Below are 20030 nucleotides of genomic sequence, written 5' to 3'. Positions count from 1 at the left end.
GCTTAACTTTAAAACGAACGCCCTTCGTTTTAAAAATTGATTAGAGAAAGGTGGGGAGGGGAGAAAAGATAGATAGGAAGGACCCACTGGTCTTCTTTTGAATCGAGCTTGGAAGAAAACCTCCACAAAACATCAACTCAACTCTCACACCTAAGTGTTTGAGGTGTTCAATGATTTGAAATGAAAGTCCACGCGCAGTTTGAATTTCTCTTTCAATTTGTTTTAATTATCGACTTTTAATAACTGGACAGCTTTACACACTTATAAAATAAAATTTAGATCCAGACCCCTCTGAAAGCAGCATTCGCTTGGGTGCGAATATACCGTATAAGCCTCGTCTTCGCCAGTGCTACAACCCAGGTAGCCATCCAAAAGTACAAATTGGATTTTCCCCCTGACTGGAGCCCTTCCATAAACAGAAACCTAGGAACCAAGTGATAAAGGTTGATTTTATTGATAACTGAGCCGTGGGCAGAGTGGGGGTTTTGTGTGTGTGATCTGGAGCCTCAGGTAGAAAGACCCAGGCTTCGACTTTGGACGGTCACTGAGAGTCGGCGGCTCTGCTCCACCTGGTAGCTCTTCTCCAGAACTTTAAAAAACAGTCCAGGGACATCTCTGCGCCCGTGGTGCTGAAGATGCTGCGTCATAATTAAACCTGCGGATTTTCCTGTATACACAGAAGGAAAGAAAAAGGAGAAAAGATCTTCCTTTTGTGCGGGTGAAAGACCGGGGGGGAAGTGAAGGGCAGTCGTAGTATGAGGATCCAAGAGGAATACAAAGGCAAAAGAACACTCAGAATCACAAATCATCGCTGTGTTGTTTTAAAGAATTGTTATTATTATTATTATTATTATTACTGCAAGGGCCGTCCTTTGGACAACACTCCACAGACCAGATATTATGGTAGAGCCGCTTCTATGGATCAGCCAGGAGGACCTTGTTTGATAGTGGGATCTATTTATAATGAAACATATTTCTTTTTCTTTTTCGGGTGGATGGATAGAGGTAGATAGGCAGGCAGGAGCGAACAAGCCAGCATGGCTGGCCCACGTCCGCGTGCGCCTCGCCTCTCAGCCCCTCCAGTGGTCACGGGAAGGTGAATTATCTCCCGGCCCCGGTGAGCTTCTTGTTGTCTAAAATTTCTTATGAGCTCAGCTCTAACTACTGTCCGCCGTGACGTCACCGGGGCAGCCCAGCCAATGGGAGAGGCGCTGGCGCTGATATTAAGGGAAAGTTAGTGCAAAGCCAGGCACCCTCTTTTTTATTGTCGTTGACATTTAAACTGTGTGGCAGATTCTTATGTAGAAATTGGCGATCAAACCTGCCAGTTACCGACTCTCAGAGGCGCAATTGGGAACCCGCGGATCATGAGCCTCTGCCTGCCCTCTGTCTAACAGGTAAACATTTGATGCTCTTTATCCAGGCGTCGGGGGGAGTTGCCGGATTCCTCCTGAAACAATTGCCGCTGCGTTTGTTTCTCCCCTTCCTTCTCTGCCTCGTCTAGATTTCTTTTTCTTCCTTTCGCGTTCTCTCTCTCTCTGACCTCGTTTCCATTACCAAGCCCAGGATCTTTTTTTTTTAAAAAAAAAAGCAAACTCTTATTTCCGCCCCCCTGCTATCTCCCCCCCCCCTCTCAGCCTTGTGCGGAGTGTTAATTACAAGCGGCATAAAAGGGGGTCACGCTGGCTCGTGACCAACTGCCAGGTTCGACGGGGCGCGCACGGAAAGCGCAGTGCCAACAGGTGGGAGGGAGGAAGAGGGCGCGGGGCAAAGAGTTGGGCTTTGGCGTGGCTAGGCAGACGCGAGGCTTGGAGCAGCTCTGACCTCTCCCCGCTTGGACAACCGAGGCGCCTTGTATGGAAACACCGGCTCATGTGCTCGCAGCCACCGGTTTGGAGATGTGTGGGGTGGGTGCGCGGGGGGTGGGTTGAGAGAGGAGGAAGAAGTTGGTCCTTGAACTCGCCCACGGCCTCCAGCCCTCGCTAGGGCGCTCCCGAGTTCAGGCAAGGGAACGAAAGAATGCGGCTCGCATACTTGGGTAGCATTTTCAATCCCCAGACCGTGTGATTTGAGCTTTCCTTGGGAAGACCTAATAATTAACGATTTCCACTGAGGTAGAACGAAAAGGGGCTTCGGATTACGCACGCCCGGCTCGCCTTGAGCTTCTGGGCACTTCAGAAGGGACTCTGCAACTCAGAGACGTCGGGGGAGTTTGGTGCAGACAGATCCTCGGGTCCGGTGGATCTTTCGGGGTTTTGCGGAGTTTAGGGCTGGGTGTTTTTTTTTCTTCTTCCCCCAGTCTGACCCGGAGTCCTGCTGCACTCTCCGGTCAGTTCACTCACGTGCCTGGTAACCACTTGCCAATTGGGGTCTGTTTGTGAACCGGCGCATATCCACATCACTCCCTCCCCGTCCTGGATGGCTCTGCTCGCTGCGACTTCTGTGCTTAGGCGAGCCGGGAGGGGCTGTCCGTTGGGGCACTCACTAACTCTAGGGCGTCCCCACGTTTCCAGCAAGGTAATGTCTCTGCTAGATCATTGTTCCCAGACTGAAGCTGTACCAAGGAAAAAATGAGCGGGAGGGGGTAACGAATCTTTTACTAAGGCAACCTGCGAAGCGCGCTTTTTCGCGCCCGATCCACAAACCACCTCAGCCGAAATCCGAAATCGATACGTCTTCCGCTGGAGTTAAAACTGACGTTCTTTTCTAAGCACAGGTAAATGGGCCCAGTAAGACTTACTCCAGAGTAAAGGAGCTTTGGGGCCTTAGCTGGAAACCTCCGTGTTTTCAAGGCAGTCCCTTAGAAATAGGATTTGTTTCCAGGTGATATGTTTAATGCTAGGCTGTATGTAAACGTATACTGCTAAGTATTCCTGGTTTGCATAAAAATGCAGTCGGTGCATTAAGAAGGGGTGGAGAGAGAGAGAGAGAAGTGCTTTCTATTTTCTGTTGCGCCTGTCATCTGTTGCCGTCGGGTTAACTGTCTCAACCTTTTTGCTTTGGGAACTGCTTCCTGGATCCGCGCGTTTAACTTCCTTTGAGGTTGCGGCGTGGTGATGGTTTTCTTTTCCATTAGGTTGCTCAAACGACTGAAAAGGTGTGCGGAAATACCCTGGTTGGTGCCTGGTGGAGCCTCTCGTTGTGTTTTTGTTTTTGCTTAACTCTGGATGGTTCGTTTGTTAGTGGAAGAGAAAGCAAGGGAAATTGTAGGGTGCATTTAAGTTCAGAAACGCAACTTCAGCCGCACAATCTAAACTCCAATCTTAGGCACCCATTATTTGTAAGGAAAAGTTATGTTTCAACCGGTAGGACTTGCTCCTGAGTAAACAGAGCTTGAACTGCGCCGGGAGAAATCAGCACCGCACTTCCTGAGAAGTAAAACTCTGTATCCTGCGCAAGGGCGTACCCACCATGGGGCAAGTTAGGGCAGCTGCCCTACTCTAGAAGCCAGCTGGCAGCTGCCCCTCTCTAGAAGCAAAAGGACGCAGCGAGGGAGAGGAGGGGAGAGAGCGCAACACCCTCCTGCTGGAGCTCGCCCGGGCTGCCTCCCCACAGCCTTCGCTCGTTCAGCTCATTCTGCCGCTGCTCTTACTAGAGCAAACAAGGAGGGGGGAATGGAGAACCAGAATTGGAAGAGCTGGGGTGTGGATTAAAACACTGTACGTAAAACACCACACTCACTCTGATGTTCCTCCCAGGGATCGCGGTGGGAAGGAGGGGGGAAGAGAGAGAGAGAGAGAGAGAGAGAGAGAGAGAGAGAGAGAGAGAGAGAGAGAGAGAGAGAGAGAGAGAACTTGAAGCTGGCTGCTGAAGGATTGAAGTCTCTCTCTCTCTCTCTCTCTCTCTCTCTCTCTCTCTCTCTCTCTCTCTCAAAGAGAGGAGGCTGGACAAGGCGAGCCTTCCAAAGCTCCTGTGCCAGTATTTAAGATACAATTTGTTTCCTTGTTTCAGGTAGCAAATGGTCGGCACCACAGCTTTTACTCTTGTCCTTGGGGAGGGGGGATCTTTATCAGTTTAATGAAACCTCCAGCGATAATGAGGTGTGAAAGGAGTTCCGTTTTAACTGGGTGGTTTTGCGTAAGGAGGCTTGGAAGGCATGGGAATGCAATGGTGTTATATCTTTCCCAATTGTCCTCCCTCCTTTGTGTCTTTTATCATCCAAGCTGTTTGGGCAGCCACTGTGTGATGTGATCTTAAAAGATGTGTGTTAGAAAGGGTGGGCATGGATGTCTCAGTTTTCTCTTTCAGCCTTAAAGGGCCAGCACCCCTTTATTGCTATAAAGCAGGCATGTCCAACAGGTAGATCATGATCTACTAATAGATCACTGGACGTCTATGGTAGATCACTGGCTCCCCCCAAAGAAGCTCAGCAACTTTGGCTCCCCTAAAAAAAGCTCTACATCTTTGCCCTGAAGCCCCCAAAACAGGGCTTTCCTTCCTAAAAAAAGCTAAACTTTGACCTGAACCCCCTAAAACATGGATGGCTTTCCTTCCTAAAAAAAAGCTCAACAACCTCAACCTGAACCCCCAAAAGGAGGTAGATCAATCACTGCCAGTTTTTAACTCTTGGAAGTTGGCCACCCCTGCTATAAAGAGTCTGCATGTAGCTTCATTGGAAGCGATGGTATGTTGGCATTGACAACAGATATTTTTTATGTTGTTATGTATTACGGTTTTTAGTTTCTTTGCTGTCTCACCAATAGAAAAACCTGGGTGGTCACTGTTAGGGAATTTTATAGGGGGGGCACCCAAACGAGGCTTCATTTGGGAATCAAGATTGGCACAAATGCCCTCAAGGGGACCCCATTTGATCCTACAACACCACTCTAGTATCGCACCAACACGAACCCCCTCAAGATCAAGCCCTGTGTAATAAAGGCTCCCTTTCCTACCCTTTCTCTGTTGCCTGAGACTCTATGTAACCATATTTCTTTATGAATGAATACCGTGTATCTTTATTTCTAAATGAAACCCCCTTTTGCTACTCTGGCCAAGGGCTCTCAGGGATGCAGGGAACAGCCATAATCCTTTAAGCAAGAGGTCAGGTAGCCAGGGTGGTGCTCCTCTGCATATCCATAATCCATTCAGGTACCATCTCCTGCCATTCCCAACCCTCCGAAGCCAGAGGCAATACTCACACCTGGACCCATTGCCCCCCCCCCCCGCCAGGTACTCAAGGATCCCCTCCCAGATACTTACTGGTACTTGCTTAACAATGTCCTGGGACATCGTGCATTGTTACCTTATGTTAATCCTGTTTACCTCCTGTTTACCTGTATGCTAATGCCCCTTGCCCCTTCCCCTTTTCTGACGTTTTACCCTGTCACAAGTGATGTATGTATGATGCTTTCGATGTACATTATGGGATGGTGGTGGGAACTTTTAAAAGTTCTTGCAGCCCTGTTCATGGTGTTCAGTCTGGCATTGAACCTGCTGCGCAGTAATAAACCTTGCTGTTTGCTCCGGATCGTGGCTGGACTCCTTCCTTTTATACTCTGCAACGACCACAGGCCCTTGCCTGATGAGCTGGGTGGCTGAGCATTCTCGCACCCAGAATTTTGCCCTAACAGTCGCTTTTTATCTTTGGGCGATGCTCAGAACAAAACAGGAAGAAAGCAGGTGGTGGACTTTTGGGGGAATTGGAGTCCTTTTACTTCTTCTTCTCTCCTTTAGGAGGAATATAACTTTCCATCTCCCTCTCATAACGAACTTTGCCACTGTTTGCCATGTCTTCAAACTTGCCTATTTGTTTTGCTGACATTGTCCACCATTCAGACGATTGGGTTGCATTTCGCAGGGCAGAAGAGTCCGGACCTTGGTGTATTCAGCTTGCTAGGCTTACAGGAATCCGGACGTATGAAAGGGGTCGGTCTCGCTGTGGGCAGGATTCCTGCATTACCGGGGGGGGTGTTGGACTAGATGACCCTGGGGGTCCCTTTCAGGCCAGCTCTACAGGATTTCTGTGAGGGGTTCAAGTGAAAGGAGCGGCTGTAGATAGTTTCTGTGCTTCAGGCTGCTATCCTATACAGGCTTACCTAGGCATGGATTGATTTCTTAAGATGGTTGTGTGAAAATTATTATGGACAAAGTATAATTATGTAGCGCCTGTATTGTAGGCTCAGCTTATAAATATGTGTAAATAAGCAATACATCATAAAGACACCACTATCTCCACTGTGGAAATATGAACCCTGGGTAAGTGCCTTGGCCCCTGGAATCTCACTGTTGTGGATATTGGGGTGGCATGGAACAATATTAAAACTTGCAGTTTGCCCCCCTCCTCCATTCCCTCAATACTTTTCATATAATCATAGAATCACAGTACTCCAGGTGAGGTCTGACCAGGGCAGAATACAGTGGTACTATTACTTCCCTTGATCTAGATACTATACTCCTATTGATGCAGCCCAGAATGGGATAAGGCAAAATATGGGATAAGGCAAAAGCAGGCAAACTTTAATTTATTTCTGTACAGCAGGCTTTGCTAAGCTGATTCCCCTCCGTGTGCTTTGGACTACAACCCCCATCTGCCTCTGGCAGCGCAGTTGTGGTCCAAAGCACGTGGAAGGTGCCAGGCTGGCAAAGGATGCTGTTCATTCATAATATGAGTGCCCATGTGCGTAGTATGGGATATGCCTTGTCCTTGCTCTTGCGTAACCACAGCTGGTCCTCAGCAGGCTCATTGAGAATGTCCCTTTTTATAGCTGCTTGTCCTGACCTTTCTCTGATCCTCCTTATTATTTCCCTGGATTTCCCCCCTTTTGGTGTTATTAGACTGGAGTCAGTTTCACCTGGGCTCTGTAGCCCCACCCACATCCCCACTTTGTGACACCTCCCCTCCTGTGCCTTGGCCCCGCCCCTTGCCCCTCCCCTCCCATGCCTTGGGCCCACCCCTTGCCCCCCCCTAGTTTTGATCCTGGGTACGCCCCTGATCCTGCGCGCATGGTTGCTTGAGAGTAAATTCAAACGGCTGAAAATAGGGCGTTTAGGATTGCAGCCCAAGGCAGGTAAATTATGTTTTAGATTCTTCCTTCTCCTTCTCCTTCTTTGTACTTAATTAGAAAAAGGGGATTAGTAGGATAATGGCTCTCCCCTCCCTCTCTCTCTTTCTCTCTCTTTTCCATTCACTCTCCTGGATCAAGCCGTAAGACTTCGCCTTCCCAGCCCCTCAGCTCCTACACCAAATCCCTTAAGGTACTTTGGCACCAAAAAAAGGGGGGAGCCCACTTTAATCTCCACCGGTAAATGGACATTCTGGGTGAGTAATAAATCAGACACCCAGCCTCGCAGGTCCTCCTCCCTAATTAGAGATGTTTATTGGAGATTGTGTTTATCCAGCTGTCACGACGAGAAAAAGCTGTGACATAATTACCTCTGACCACATAGTCTTTTATACGCATATCTCGTTGACATCCAGCACCATCGGTTCGCATTAAAAATGACAAGATCAAAATGTTGATTTTCGCAGACGCGATAATATTTCTCCACTTTTACCTTTATTGAATGAGCGTTGGGCCAGTCCATTAAAAAGAACAAAAAACAACAACAACCCCACATTCAACTTTTCCCCTTCAGGATCGTTATTATTTTAAAAAAATATTTTTAATTAAAAAAACCTGAGTGAGGTGGTGTTGGGGAACATAGCAAATTCTTTCCGTCCGTTTTGCCTGCAAACCCACTCCAAAGTGCCTTCGCAAACAGGCACAAGGGGGTGGGGGGAGAGAAACGTGAGGAAGAAAGGATGGTTTAAATTGGCATAGGCTTTTCAGGTGTTGCCTTCCACTCTCTCTCGAATTCCGGTGGTAAAGAGAAAGGCAGCGGGGGAGATGGAGAGAAATAATGGCACTGTTTTTGCTTTGAGGTGAGCGAGTGCTCCTTTCTAGGCGCGCAGTGCCGGGTTGGGTCCGGCGCGAGGTTTTCGGAGTCTGCAGTTCTGAGGCTCTCGCTGCAGTTGTTTCTCTGGCAGCGTTTGTGAAACCATCTGCGTGTTTCTGTTAGGGGGCGATGATAAGCTAAGAATTGCTCTGTAATTGAAAATATATTTTTTGAGGGGGAGTCTGTCTTGACAAATATCAAGGGGGTGAGTCTTTTGATCCTTTCTGCCGCTGTGTTCTCTAGTCGCTAATAAAACTCGCATTGAGCTCCTTAGCGCCTTGATTAACAGGCAGATTAACTGTTACTGGGGTTTGGAACAGCTTGTCCCAATCAATAGTGTTTAAAAAGCCCGTCAGGATGCGCTTTGCCGGCGAGTCCCCGCTCCCTTTCTACTTTTTTTTGGGGGGGGGGAGACCTTTCCAGCAAGTCCCTTCGAAAAATCTACTAGACCAAGATAAATATCAAACCTTTCCTGGATGAAGGAGGGGAAAAAACATGGATGTTGCCTTTTCTTTCAGAGTCCATAAATTGAGTCCTTTTCTTGTCCCCTCCCCTTCGCCTTTTTTTTTTAATCCTTCCACACAAAAGGTTGCGCCTTCTTGCAAAACGCCCGACGTAAAAGAGGTTAAATCGATTCCAAACTTTTTGCAGATTGCTCCTAAACTCGCCAAAGCTCCATTTAACTCAATGTCCGGCGCATTAGAGGTTTCAAGCGCTCTTTCTCCATATCCGACTCGGCATTCGGTGTCCGCGAGGCAAACGCATTGTAGTCTAACACGTCAGGGTTTGTGTATCTCTTCAGTGGGAGACTGAAGTGGACAAGAGGACTTTAAGCATTTTTCTGGGTATTAAAAAAAGGAGGTTCGCGAGCCAGATATTAATACAACAAGACGATCCAGGAGCACTGAACTGTGCGACTCCTGTTCCTAAGGAAGCGGAGAAGGGGAGAAGGGGAGATTTTTTTATTATTATTTGTCCCTGACAAATAAATACCTACTTCTGCAATCAATGGCAGTATCGGGAGAATGAATCTAATTTAGTCACATTTCCTTGATATGTTTGCTTTCTGTGAAAAAGTAGTAGAGATGTTTGCTGTTTCTTTTAAGGGGGTGTAAGGGTTTGGGTTTTTTTTAAACTGCAAAGGATTATAATTTTTCAGTTGTAATTCTCTCATCTTAATATTAACTTTCCGAGTGTGATTTTGAATCCACTTACTAAACATCTGTGCCCTTCACACAGGCGCGCGCGCACACACACAATATTCCAATTCAAGGTAAAGAGAAGTTTAATCCAAAGGCAGAGTGACTAACGTACCTCACACGGGTACATAAGGCGAGGGAGAATTCATCCTATTCTCCCCATTCCGTCCCAAAAAGAAAAGAAAAAGAAAAGATATAAACCGGAATCCCTCAAGTTATTTCCCACCGCAGGAGTATTCCTAACTGCTCAAGACATTTCTGATCACTCCACTCTGAATCCACCAGACGCTCAGAAGAATGAGCCAGACTCTGTTGTAGTAAAAACAGGAAGTGGCACCTTCGAAATAAAGCCTAACAGACGGACCGAGGCATAAGCTTTGGTGGTGCAGATCCCTCTTCCTCAGAGGCAGGAAGTGTTATCCTCAGTTAGCACTCAGTTTACAGACAAACACGTCGTGCATCAGACTCCGTTGGCTCCCCTCCACACAGAGCTTATGCCACAATAAATCTGTTTGGCTTTCAGATGCCACAAGACTCTTCGTTGCTGTTGCTGCTCGTCTGGTGTTCGTTCTTGCCAAGTTAGAAAAGGTGCAAGCTGCCATCCTAGGTGCGCATCTTTGGGGAGTAAATAAGCTCCTCCCCCCATCTATCCACGATGACATTTCCGAATCTACGTGGAGAGCACGTGTCTACTTAGAAATCCACTTGGGATCCGGACCCTTGCTTCTCAAGTCCTCTGCTGTGGCGATCCCTCCAGCTCTGGTGGGCAAGGTGCTAAGGTGCCAACCTGGTGAAGCATCAAATGCATTTGATTCTCTGTCCAGCTTTTATTTTCCCTCCTGTGGTCAAGAGAAATCCCTGGAGAAAAGGGCCATTTCTTTCCCCCCGCAGCCAGTCTACCCTGGCGCGTTCATTCCTCATTTCCATTTCACATGCAAAACTGGTGGGGGTAATCATCCCTTACCCCCCCCCCCCAAGAAGGACGCTTGAGCTTGCCACCCCACTCGCGACCGCATCCCCCCTTGCTCCATCGTGTGCCTGCCACTTTAAGCAAGTTAATTCTCAAGTTCAAAGCTGCTGACAAAAGACTATAAAAAAGTAACAGGGCAGAGGAGTTTGGGGTTTCTCCTGTTTTGTTTACGCCTGTTTATATATATCTGGGGGAATCCAGAACGTGCTTTTTTTAAAAAACGAAAAGAAAACACCAACTTGGGGTGTTGTATAAAAAACAAAACAAAACAGAGCAACCTAGAGTTAAAATGGCGCCCTTCGAGTTGTGGCTCAACTTGGCAAGGACTCCCCCCCCCCCCCGGTCGTTGGAGAGCAGGTAGGCCTACTACGTATTTCAAAGGCTCCCGGGGTTATCGCTGGCAGCGCTCGCCCCCAGACGCTGCTTGCGAGAGCAAGCTGAGCCTGCCCTGAGCTCGGCAAAGGGCATCTCTTCCCTGGCAGACGTGTGCTCTCGCTGCACGTGAGAACCTGCTCCCCTCGCCCGGATCTCCCACACGTGCGCCTTCTTCCATCTCAATTCTCCCAGCCGGATCCGAAGCAGGCTTCTTCCTTCCACGGCGCCTACTCCTAAGCAAGCGCGCCTGGTCCCATTTCCCCCCCCTCTGCCCCGCCTCCTTTACTCTACTCCAGGACTCATTCCAAGTTGTGCTTTTTTTCTCACACAATTTTTACACTTTTCTCCCTGGCTCTTTAAAACACACACACACACACACACACACACACACACACACACACACACACTTCGCCCGGCCCGGCCCTGCTCTGCCCCTCCTCCCCTTTTCTCGCCTTTCCACGTCTTCGCAGAAATCCCACTTTCTTTTCTCACACCCCCATTCTACACGCCTTGTCCTCTTCCTCTCCTCTTTCTCTTTCACACATGCACATTGTCATACAGGCCCTCCGCTTCGCTCCTGTCTTCCTCCTCCCTCCCTCCCTCTCCCCGCCCCTCCTTCCCTTTCAACTTTTGCTTTCCTTGCTTCGGAGGCTCCCTCGCCCGCCCTCGGCCTCCCGTCTCCAACGTCCTGATAAATCAGCAGCAAAGCGAGGCACCCAATCTTTTTCTTCTTCACCTTTTGTGGCACTTTTTTCTCTCTCCTCCCCCCTTCTTCTTTTCTTCCCAGACTTACTTCCTCTCTCCTTCATTCCCATCTCTGCAATGACGTCAGATTATTCACCATTTCCCTCCCCTCATTACCCCCCCAGTTAAAAAACAAACAAAACAAAACTAGCGGGGGGGGGGTGGAGAGGGAAGGGGCACAAGGCCCACTGTGCCCTGGGGGAAATAGCAACAAGATTACGGCTTCTTTATTCTGAAGGAGCAGCATATAAAGAGGTGGTAATCCAAACGAAAGCTAATTGAATGGTTGTAAAAATGAAATTTGCCTGAAGATCTGGACCTGTCCGTCCGTCCCCTAAAAACAAGCGTCATGAGTTCTTCATTTTATTCTATTTTCCCCAGCTTTCTACCCTGCTGTTTTGCCCTTTTTTGCGTTTCCACTTGATGGAATTATTTTTTAAAAAAAAGTTTGTTGGACAAAAAAAGAGAGAAAAGATTCGTCTGATTTTCAGAGGACTAGAAGCCACATTAAACAAAACAAAAATCCCCAGGATCTCGGGGATTATTTTTATTATTCTTATTCTCTCTGCGATTTTTTTTAAGAGGGAGAGTTTTGTTAGACGAACGGAAGAAAAGAAAAGAAAAAAAGTTTTTGCAGAGGACTAACTTGAAGGAGCGGGGTCCTTTCAAGACACTTTGCTAAACTATCCCGCAGCGGCAACTCTTTGCGGTGAAACCCGCGAGGCAAGCGAGACATTGGCTTGGTAATCTATGTTTTCTTCCCATTTTGATCTCTCTGCAAAGATCTCCTTTGGCGCACTTTGAAAAAGCTTGCGCCCGCTGAAGTCAACAGCTAAATTCCCATGGAGTTGAATGGAGCAGGACTGCCGTGTAAGATTTAGCCATTGATAGCGGGGACTTTGCAGAAATTAGCAGGGTTCCAATGTATGGGAGACACTTCAAAAATAATAACAGTAGGGCAAAATGAAAGGATAATAAATTTAAACACAGAACTAAAATCGTCCAAACACCACACACACAGAGCCCTATACCTCTATCAGTAGCAGCATCCTAGCTAAGAGAATTCTCAAGTTTCCTACCTACCTTTTAAGGGGAATCCTATTAGAATGTCCCCGTGTGGTTGTTTTTTTCACCCCAGCTTTCCATCATAGTTATTCGGCTCCGATTACATTGAAATAAAAAGGATATTTCCAGCAAGGGTGGAGGGGGGGTGCAGTTCGCTTTAGGCCTGAACTATTGTAGCTGGAGGTAAATGATTTGTCCAGCCCACCGGATCTCTTTCCTTCAGCAAACTGAAGTGGCCTGGGTTATCGATGCGGACTGCAATGTGGGATAGAGAAACACATAAAGGGGGGGGTAATGCCCGGGTGGGGAAAAATCTGGATCAGCAAAGGAAAGAAGAAAGAGAGGGAGGGAGGAGGGAGGGAGGACAGAGAGAGAGAGAGAGAGAGAGAGAGAGAGAGAGAGAGAGAGAGAGAGAGAGAGAGACTGGTCTTCTTGAGTGGCGTTTGCAGAAGAATGTTTCAACCCTCCCAGCTAGGCTGGGCAATTCTCTCTGACTCTTTCCCATTTGCTGCAAAAAAAGGCACCAAAAACTTTGGAACCGGAGGCCTGAAAAAAAGAGGGGACCGAGGAGAAAGTCCTGATTTTAACAGCCTTTCTTTGCTGCAGAATCCTCTCTCTCCCCTAAAAAAGAAAAAAAAAGAAAATAGAAAATAGAAAGCAAGATGCATAAAAGCGCAGCCACACATATTAGTGGTAATCAGCATCAAGGCAAATTGGCACAAGAAGGAAGGAGTTTGCAAGAAGATGAAGAAGGAGGGAGAGAGGGAGGGGGACACCGAGAGCGAGAGAGAGATCCACACGCATCCCAGAGAGGAATCGCCCGGTAGTCTCTTAAGAGCCCATTTTGTGCTATTAGGGGCCGCGGTAGCTTCTCTGCAGGGCTGGAGATGACAGTGCATGACGGCCTGGCAGCCCATTATCCAGCTCCTATTGAGGCGTCCTTTCACTCCCATGCAAACTCCTTGGCAGAGTCGTTTGTCTCCTCATTGTACTTTATTGAAGAATGCAATGGTTGTCAGGGCCCTCATTCAATCGCCAGCCACTTTATTGATGAGCTCTGACTTTTAGCACTTTTCACATGTCAAGAGAAGTCAAGTGTATGCGGGGCTACGACTTCATTTTATGCTTGGCGCGTTCGTGTCCCACCCACCCCCACCAGAAACCCTCCCCCACTTTTTTGCCTCTTGGAATTCCTGGTGCTTTTTGCCTCCTTTCCTCCTCCTCCCCCCCCCCCCCGTCGCCTCCCTGCCCACTCCCTCTCTCCTCCTTTCCCCCTCCCTCTTTGTGCAGAAGTTCATCTCCCCTACCCCTCCCCACTCCCCGCCTCTCAGACCACTCGCCATAAACGATCGGAACACCCTGAGCTCAAACTGGTGCTGCCAGTGTCACCTTAAATGCAGGCGCGGAGGGGTTGCTTTGGAGTGTACTGAGGTGTGTCTTAATACTCCGCCATTCAACAAATGAACTTGTGGTGGTGTGTGGTCAGAGAAGCAAAGTCATTTGCTTTCCTTCGGCCCCTGATTTCCCTGGCAGGAGAGAAAGAGAGGGAGGGAGGGAGAATCGCCCTGCGCACATGAGTGAGCTAAATCTGGTGAGAGCAACACGCAACCCCCCCTCTCCAACACACACACACACAAGCCGACCCTTGCGGTGGAGATATTTTAGCACTCCTCCCTCCTCTCTTTCTCCCCCTCCTTGGAGTGTCTGCTAGAGAGAGGTGGGGGGGGGGAGAGAGAAACACAACAGCACTTAGTCAACAAACGGCACGTGGAAGAAGTTTGGGTGTTTGGGAAAGGACTCTTCAGGCCCCTTCACGAAAGTCCTCAATACACAAAGTAAAGTGTGTATTTGCTCTGCACTTTCCAGGCAGCGGGGAGAGAGAGAGAGTTTCCTTTCTCCATCACATTTGGAGGAGAGAGGAAAGGGGGGGAGAGGAAAGGAGGGGGGAGGGGAGGGGGAAATACTCACACACCCAACTGTGGACTTGGCTACCTCCAGGCGATTCCCAGTTGACAAAGCGCCTGTCTCCCAAATATTTATGTCGTTACCATTTGAATGTTATTTTTTCCTTATCTCCATTGTCTGCTGGGAGCGAACTGTTTAAATGCAAATGGTCCCCCCCCCACTTTTTGTCTCTCCCATCCCACCCCTCAAACACACACACACACACACACCCGCAGAAACCTAGATCGCCTTGGAAAGCAAAGGGCAGTCCTAGTTTTTATTTTTCCGAAAGACGTTATTTATTTACTCACTCCAGGCCCTATCTCGGAGGAAATGGGGCGAACAGAGGGGATCTCTGAGGTGGGGAAGGAGGCAGAGGCAAAAAATAAAAATAAAAGTTCAGCCGGGAGACATGACTGAACCCTAACAAGGAAAACATTGTGCCCCCCCCCCAAAAAAAACACGAAACCAGCAGCGGAGGGTGCCTGTCCGCTCACCGTGCGTCCCGGAGCCTCGCATTTGAGCCCAGGGATGGTGGAAAAGGAACTCAGGGCAAAGAGTGCTGGAGATGGGGGGGCGAGTGTACGGGGGAGAGAGAGAGGTCGGCGGAATCTAAGCGAGGAGGAGCGGGGAGCTGGGGGGGAGCAGGAGAGAGAGAGAGAAGAGAGAGAGAGAGAAGCCAGTGCATTCATATTCAAACAAATGGGCCAATTGAACCAGGCAGTGCGAGTGAGCGTCCAATCGGCAGCTAGGAGGCAATGGCGTTGCTTTGCATAAAGCAATATTTTGTGTGGGAGCGAGCGGAGCATTTGCATGCGTGGAGTGATTAGTGGGTTTGAAAAGCGAGCCCTGGCTCAGCCTCATTTCCCGCTCTGGTTCAGGCGCAGGGAGGAAGTGTTTTGCTGGAAGATGATGACAGAGGTCAGGCTTTGCTAATGGGCCAGTGGGGAGCAGGGGAGGCGAGGCAGAGACCAGGCGCACACATACATTAATACACTTGAACCATCACCAATCAGCATAGGTGTGCTCTGTCTCTCCCTCTCTCCCTCCCTTTCTCCCCCCTACTTCGCTCACATCCTCTTTCTTTCTCCCTCTCCAGTCAGTGACAGCCCATTTTATTGTCAATCTCTGTCTCCTTCCCAGGAACTCAAGATCACACAACCAGCAGCTTCAGTGGAGAAAAACTCTTTTACTGGCAACCCTTTTTAAGGCACCATCATTTCAAATCAGGGGCGCTTTTTAAAACTATTGACAGGAGCTTTGACAACAAGACAGGATGCCTCAGAAAGGTGAGTCTGCTCGTTTCTTCTCCTTGCTTCAGTTCATTTTAATATTTAGACAGGTCTCTCCCTCCCCCCTTTATCCCTCTCCCCCCCCCCGTTTCGCTCACATACACACCATTTCTTACATTCCGGGAAAGGATCTTAGGCGAGATGCCACTCTCAAAGGCTTCCAAACTTTGTCCTTTTCGCTCCAGCCTTCTTTCTCCTCTTCTTCTTTCTCCTCCTCCTCCTCCTTCATGGACCGACCCCCGCTCCTGTTTTCTGGGAAAACATCTCTCTCTCTCTTTGGATAGCAACAGCAGCAGACTCGCACGGCCTTTCTGCTAGACAGAGCCCCACGAAAGGGTTGCTCCGTTTGGCACAGTGCGATAGGGACGCCCAAAGCTGTAGGGATCATCTGAGCGCACACACACACACACGAGAATGCATCACACCTGGTTCCTATGAGGGGCATTTGTTGTTGCAGTTGTTGTGAAGAAGGCGTTATGGACCACACGGCGTTGCTTGGCCACTTGCTTTCTTGGGAAGCTGGGTCGATCCAAGCTCAATGTCTTTTCCCCCCCCCCCCGCTTCTTTTTCCTGGTTGCTTTGTATCTCCGTCAAGCTGAAGCTCTGTGTGCGTATGCGCGTGTGTGTTGATGAGGGACTTTCGTTTAGGCAAATCTCGCTTCTCCCTTTATTTATGTCTATATATCTCTTTTTTCCCTCGAACTAACCGGCCTTAAGGAAATGGGGAAGAGAGAGACACGCGGGCCGGCGGGAGGGGGGGACGGACGACGACACACAGAGTCACATTCTAGGCCAAGTCAGGTCTCAGTAGTTGTATCCGGGAAGGTCTGAGCGGAGCTGAAGGACTGTCACTCTCAATCAAGCAGCCGCGAGATCTCCCCAAACTTGTCCACGACGAGACTGGGAATGTGCAGAACTTTCTAACTTGATCACTACCTGGTTCGAAGTACAAACTGTTTAAACAAAAACAGCCACAAAAAATAACATTTCTCTCTCTGCGCTCTTTGTCACTCGCCCCCCACCCTACAGCACTTCACTCAAATCTCCGAGATCGTTTAAGTCTCCCGAGTTTAGCGCTCCAAAGAATCTGCGATCAAAAGCTCCCCCCACCCCATTCGCCACAAGTTTCTAAGCTAGAGAATGTTGTCTGCTTCCTTTTCAAGTAGCAATTTTTGTTGTTGCTGCTGCTGTTGTTTTGGTTTGTTTTTGGATTTTCGAAATCTCATTTCCTTGTTAGGTGGATGTTTTGAAGTTTCGCCCAGACTCGCGGAAAATGCAGGGCAACCCCATAAAAAGTTCATTCCCCACCTCCTCGATTCTTCAGAGTTTCCACCTCTACCGCCATATATTGAGGCTGAGATTTTACGCACACTTTAACGTGAGAATAAATGTCACTGAAACAAAAAGCATTTCTGAGTGAACTTGCATAGGCAAGGGCTGCACAAGTGATCGCTTCAGGAGTGCAAGAATAAACTTATGTCTGTTTTCTTTAACTCTCTTTAAACTAATCTAACTGGGGGGAGGGAATAATAAAGCACTGGCGTCTTCAAATCAGGGGTTTAAAATAAGAGGGGAGAAACTCCTGATGCGACCAGGCTTACAAATAAACTTTTCAGGCCCAGTCGAGAGCACCGAGCAGTTCCTTCTAGAAAGTGAAGCCATTCATTATGGCTGGAGGCTGAGCGTCTTTATAGGCCTAAAATAATAATTGTGGTCTTTGGCAATAAATTTTTATAGCCGGTGACCTTTAGCAAACGTCTCCACGCCAATGGATTAGCGTTTATCTTTTGCTTATTCGGCCCGGGATTGTAAACGTTTGTCATCTTAATAGCTAATTATGTTTGCCGCGGAGGGGAGGATCAAATCTCAAAGACGATCAGATTAGATCCAGATTTGGAGATTTAAATAGGAATTTGCAGATTAGGCCTAGCCGGGACATAGGGAGACGTTGCGTTTCGCGTAGGGTTTGTAAACTCACCGGGAAATTCGGTCGAGGCTGCTCTCTGCCTACCTGCATCTCTTTGTGAATAATTTCATTTTAAAAAAATCAGTAAAAAGGAGCTACTTTCTGCCAAAGGGGGGAACTCCACCATTATCGCGCTTCCGGGTGGGGGAAGGGAAGAAGGGTCGGTTTTGCTGGTGGGTTGCAGAGCTCAGTCCACCTTGTAATTAAAATAGCTCAAAAGCCCAAATCTCTCTCTCTCTCTCTCTTTTTATCTCTTCACTCCCACCCACCCCAATTTTGCTATCACGGATTCGTCAGAATAACGCCTTGGTTTGTTTGTTGGTGCCTGAAACCAACTAGCCGTCTTTGTTTGTTAACATCCAAATAAGTGCCAAAGTGAGTTCCTTAAAATAAATTTCGCCAGTTGGTATAGTAGAGACTGGGAAGTGTTCACAATAACAGTCCCCCCCGCGCCTGTACGAAAATCTCTCTCTCTCCCTCTCGTTGCTTCTCACGCTTCGGCGTCTTTCTGTCTTGGAGCGGTTGTCCTGCGTGCAAGCGTGTGTCCCGGCAGACGTGTTTGGTGTGTTAAAGGGGTGCCTTCTGGAAACTCTGGGCGACTGGAGGCACCGGCTTCTCCCGGAGAAGGGTCCAGGGCGCTTGGCTCGGCTGCTAATCAGGTGCCTCTCCAAAGAGGAGTAAATATTTACCACCGCGCGCCTCATTCACGCTGCGAGAGGAGTCCTTGTTCCATGTTGATTTTATTTTCCCCCCTTTTAATGGAACGTAGATGGCTTTGGGGAAAAGGCACTTTAAAAAATCATACCGGAGTCATTTTGGACCCGGAAGAAGAGGCCTCTTTTTCTATGTAGAAATAATAAAATTAATATTCATTATAGCCTGGAAAGAGAAGAGATTTTTTTAAAGCTTCCAAAAAAATAAAGGGGGGAGGTTTCGGGGGCGAATAAAATGAAGGCTGCCACTATTTCATTATTTTACCTCCTCTCTCTCTCTCTCTCTCTCTGTCTTCTCCCCCTTCTTTTTTTAAAAGCAAAACCTCTTGAATAGGTTCTTTATTGTAATTGTCTCACCCCAATTGAGCACCCCACTGCGCTGTTGTATCTTTTTACAACCCCTAACAACTCACACCAGTAACATAATTACCTCCAGATATTTATAACGAGAAATTACTTTTCTATTTTCCCCCTGCTAGGCTGGGAACCTAAAAAGAAAGACCTGGGACCCAATAAATAAATACATGCAACACAGAACATCAAGAACTGCAGAACTTCTTTTGTTGTCGCATTATTCCTCGTCTTATTTCTCAAAAGGCCGATTTAAAAACAAAAACAACCCAAGGCAGGGCTTGGGGCTGGCCAGGCTGCGTGGGTCAAGGCGGGCCCTACAGAAGGGAGGAGGAAGGCCGCTGTGTGTCTCTCCCCCCCCCCGCCCGCTCCTTTGTAAGTTGGAGGGGTTGTTGGGAACGCGGAGTTGGGAGGCTGCGCCGCGGCCCGTTCCGGAGGAGGCTGCCTGGCTGGGGTCTTGCGCTCGGCGTTTGGGTAGGGGAGTAAAATGGAGGCCATTGTTCGCCTTCTGGAGGCTTTGTACTCCCAGCCCTCACCCCCTCCTGGCCTTACTTTTTAAAGCACTGAGGCGAGGTAGACAGCGTGTGTCACAGTACAGTGAAAAAGGGGAAGATCTAAAGACCAAAAAAGAAGTTAATCACAATAAGTGGATTTCTCTCTTTCCCCCACCAGCGCCTCCCCACTTCTTTCTCCCTCTTCGGGTTTTGTTTTTTAAGGATGGTTAGTAGTGCCCCTAAAAGAATCATCACAGTGAAGTGACTCCCAAACATGTGTGGTTTAAAAAGGAAAAGTGCACCAGCACAATCGCCCACCCAGACCCCATACAACAGATTTGGATTTGCCCATAAGCAACCTGGAAAGGTTGCAGCGGGGGTGGGGTGACCCAGGGGGAGAAAGTGCCAACAAACTCTGCTGGCCACCTCTTTTCAGAGAAAGGGTCCTTTGGCCCCAAAGTGCAGCCCGAGACAAGCGCAAGGACGCCACGCCGGCTCCCTTCAGCGAAACCAAGCCCAACCAAAGTCGAGGTCCTGTTTGTAAATACGGACACAAAAGGTGTCACAGATCAGAACTCTTTCCTATGGACAGGAGGCGCTCCAGTAAGGCGTGCTGGGAAAAACTTGGGTATCTTCTCTCTCTCTCTCTCTCTCTCTTTCTCTCTCTCTCTCTGTGTGTGTGTTGCTGAATCTGTTGAACTGCCTTTCTCTTCCCACCCCCACCTCCAAATGCGAGGCGGCTATGACTGGGGGTGGGGTGGGGGAGGTAAGGGAACGCAAATGTAAAAGTGCTTAATATACTTTTAATATACTTTTCCCCTCATCCTAGCGGGAAGACTTTAACAAGCGCTACGCAGATGTGCGAGTCGTTAAATCGCCAGAGAGGAGAGTCCGCTCATAAATCAGGCAAGTTGGAAGCACCTTCATATATATATATATATATATATATATATATATATATATATATATATATATATATATATATATATATATATATAATGTCAAATATTATATATAGTATTTGACATCATTTGGGAGGCCA

General features: G+C 48.2%; 1 long non-coding RNA gene across 1 annotated transcript; it reads left to right on the top strand.

Moving 5' to 3' along the window:
* Positions 1 to 1269: 1269 nt before the first annotated feature.
* On the top strand, positions 1270 to 19893 carry LOC132592701 (uncharacterized). Its single transcript, XR_009558233.1, has 3 exons — positions 1270 to 1397; positions 15316 to 15461; positions 19818 to 19893. It is a non-coding gene; the product is annotated as an uncharacterized LOC132592701 (long non-coding RNA).
* Positions 19894 to 20030: the final 137 nt, after the last annotated feature.

This window comes from Zootoca vivipara, chromosome 1 (assembly GCF_963506605.1).
Source record: "Zootoca vivipara chromosome 1, rZooViv1.1, whole genome shotgun sequence".
NCBI lineage: Eukaryota > Metazoa > Chordata > Lepidosauria > Squamata > Lacertidae > Zootoca > Zootoca vivipara.
This window is presented reverse-complemented; position numbering and strand designations above follow the sequence as displayed.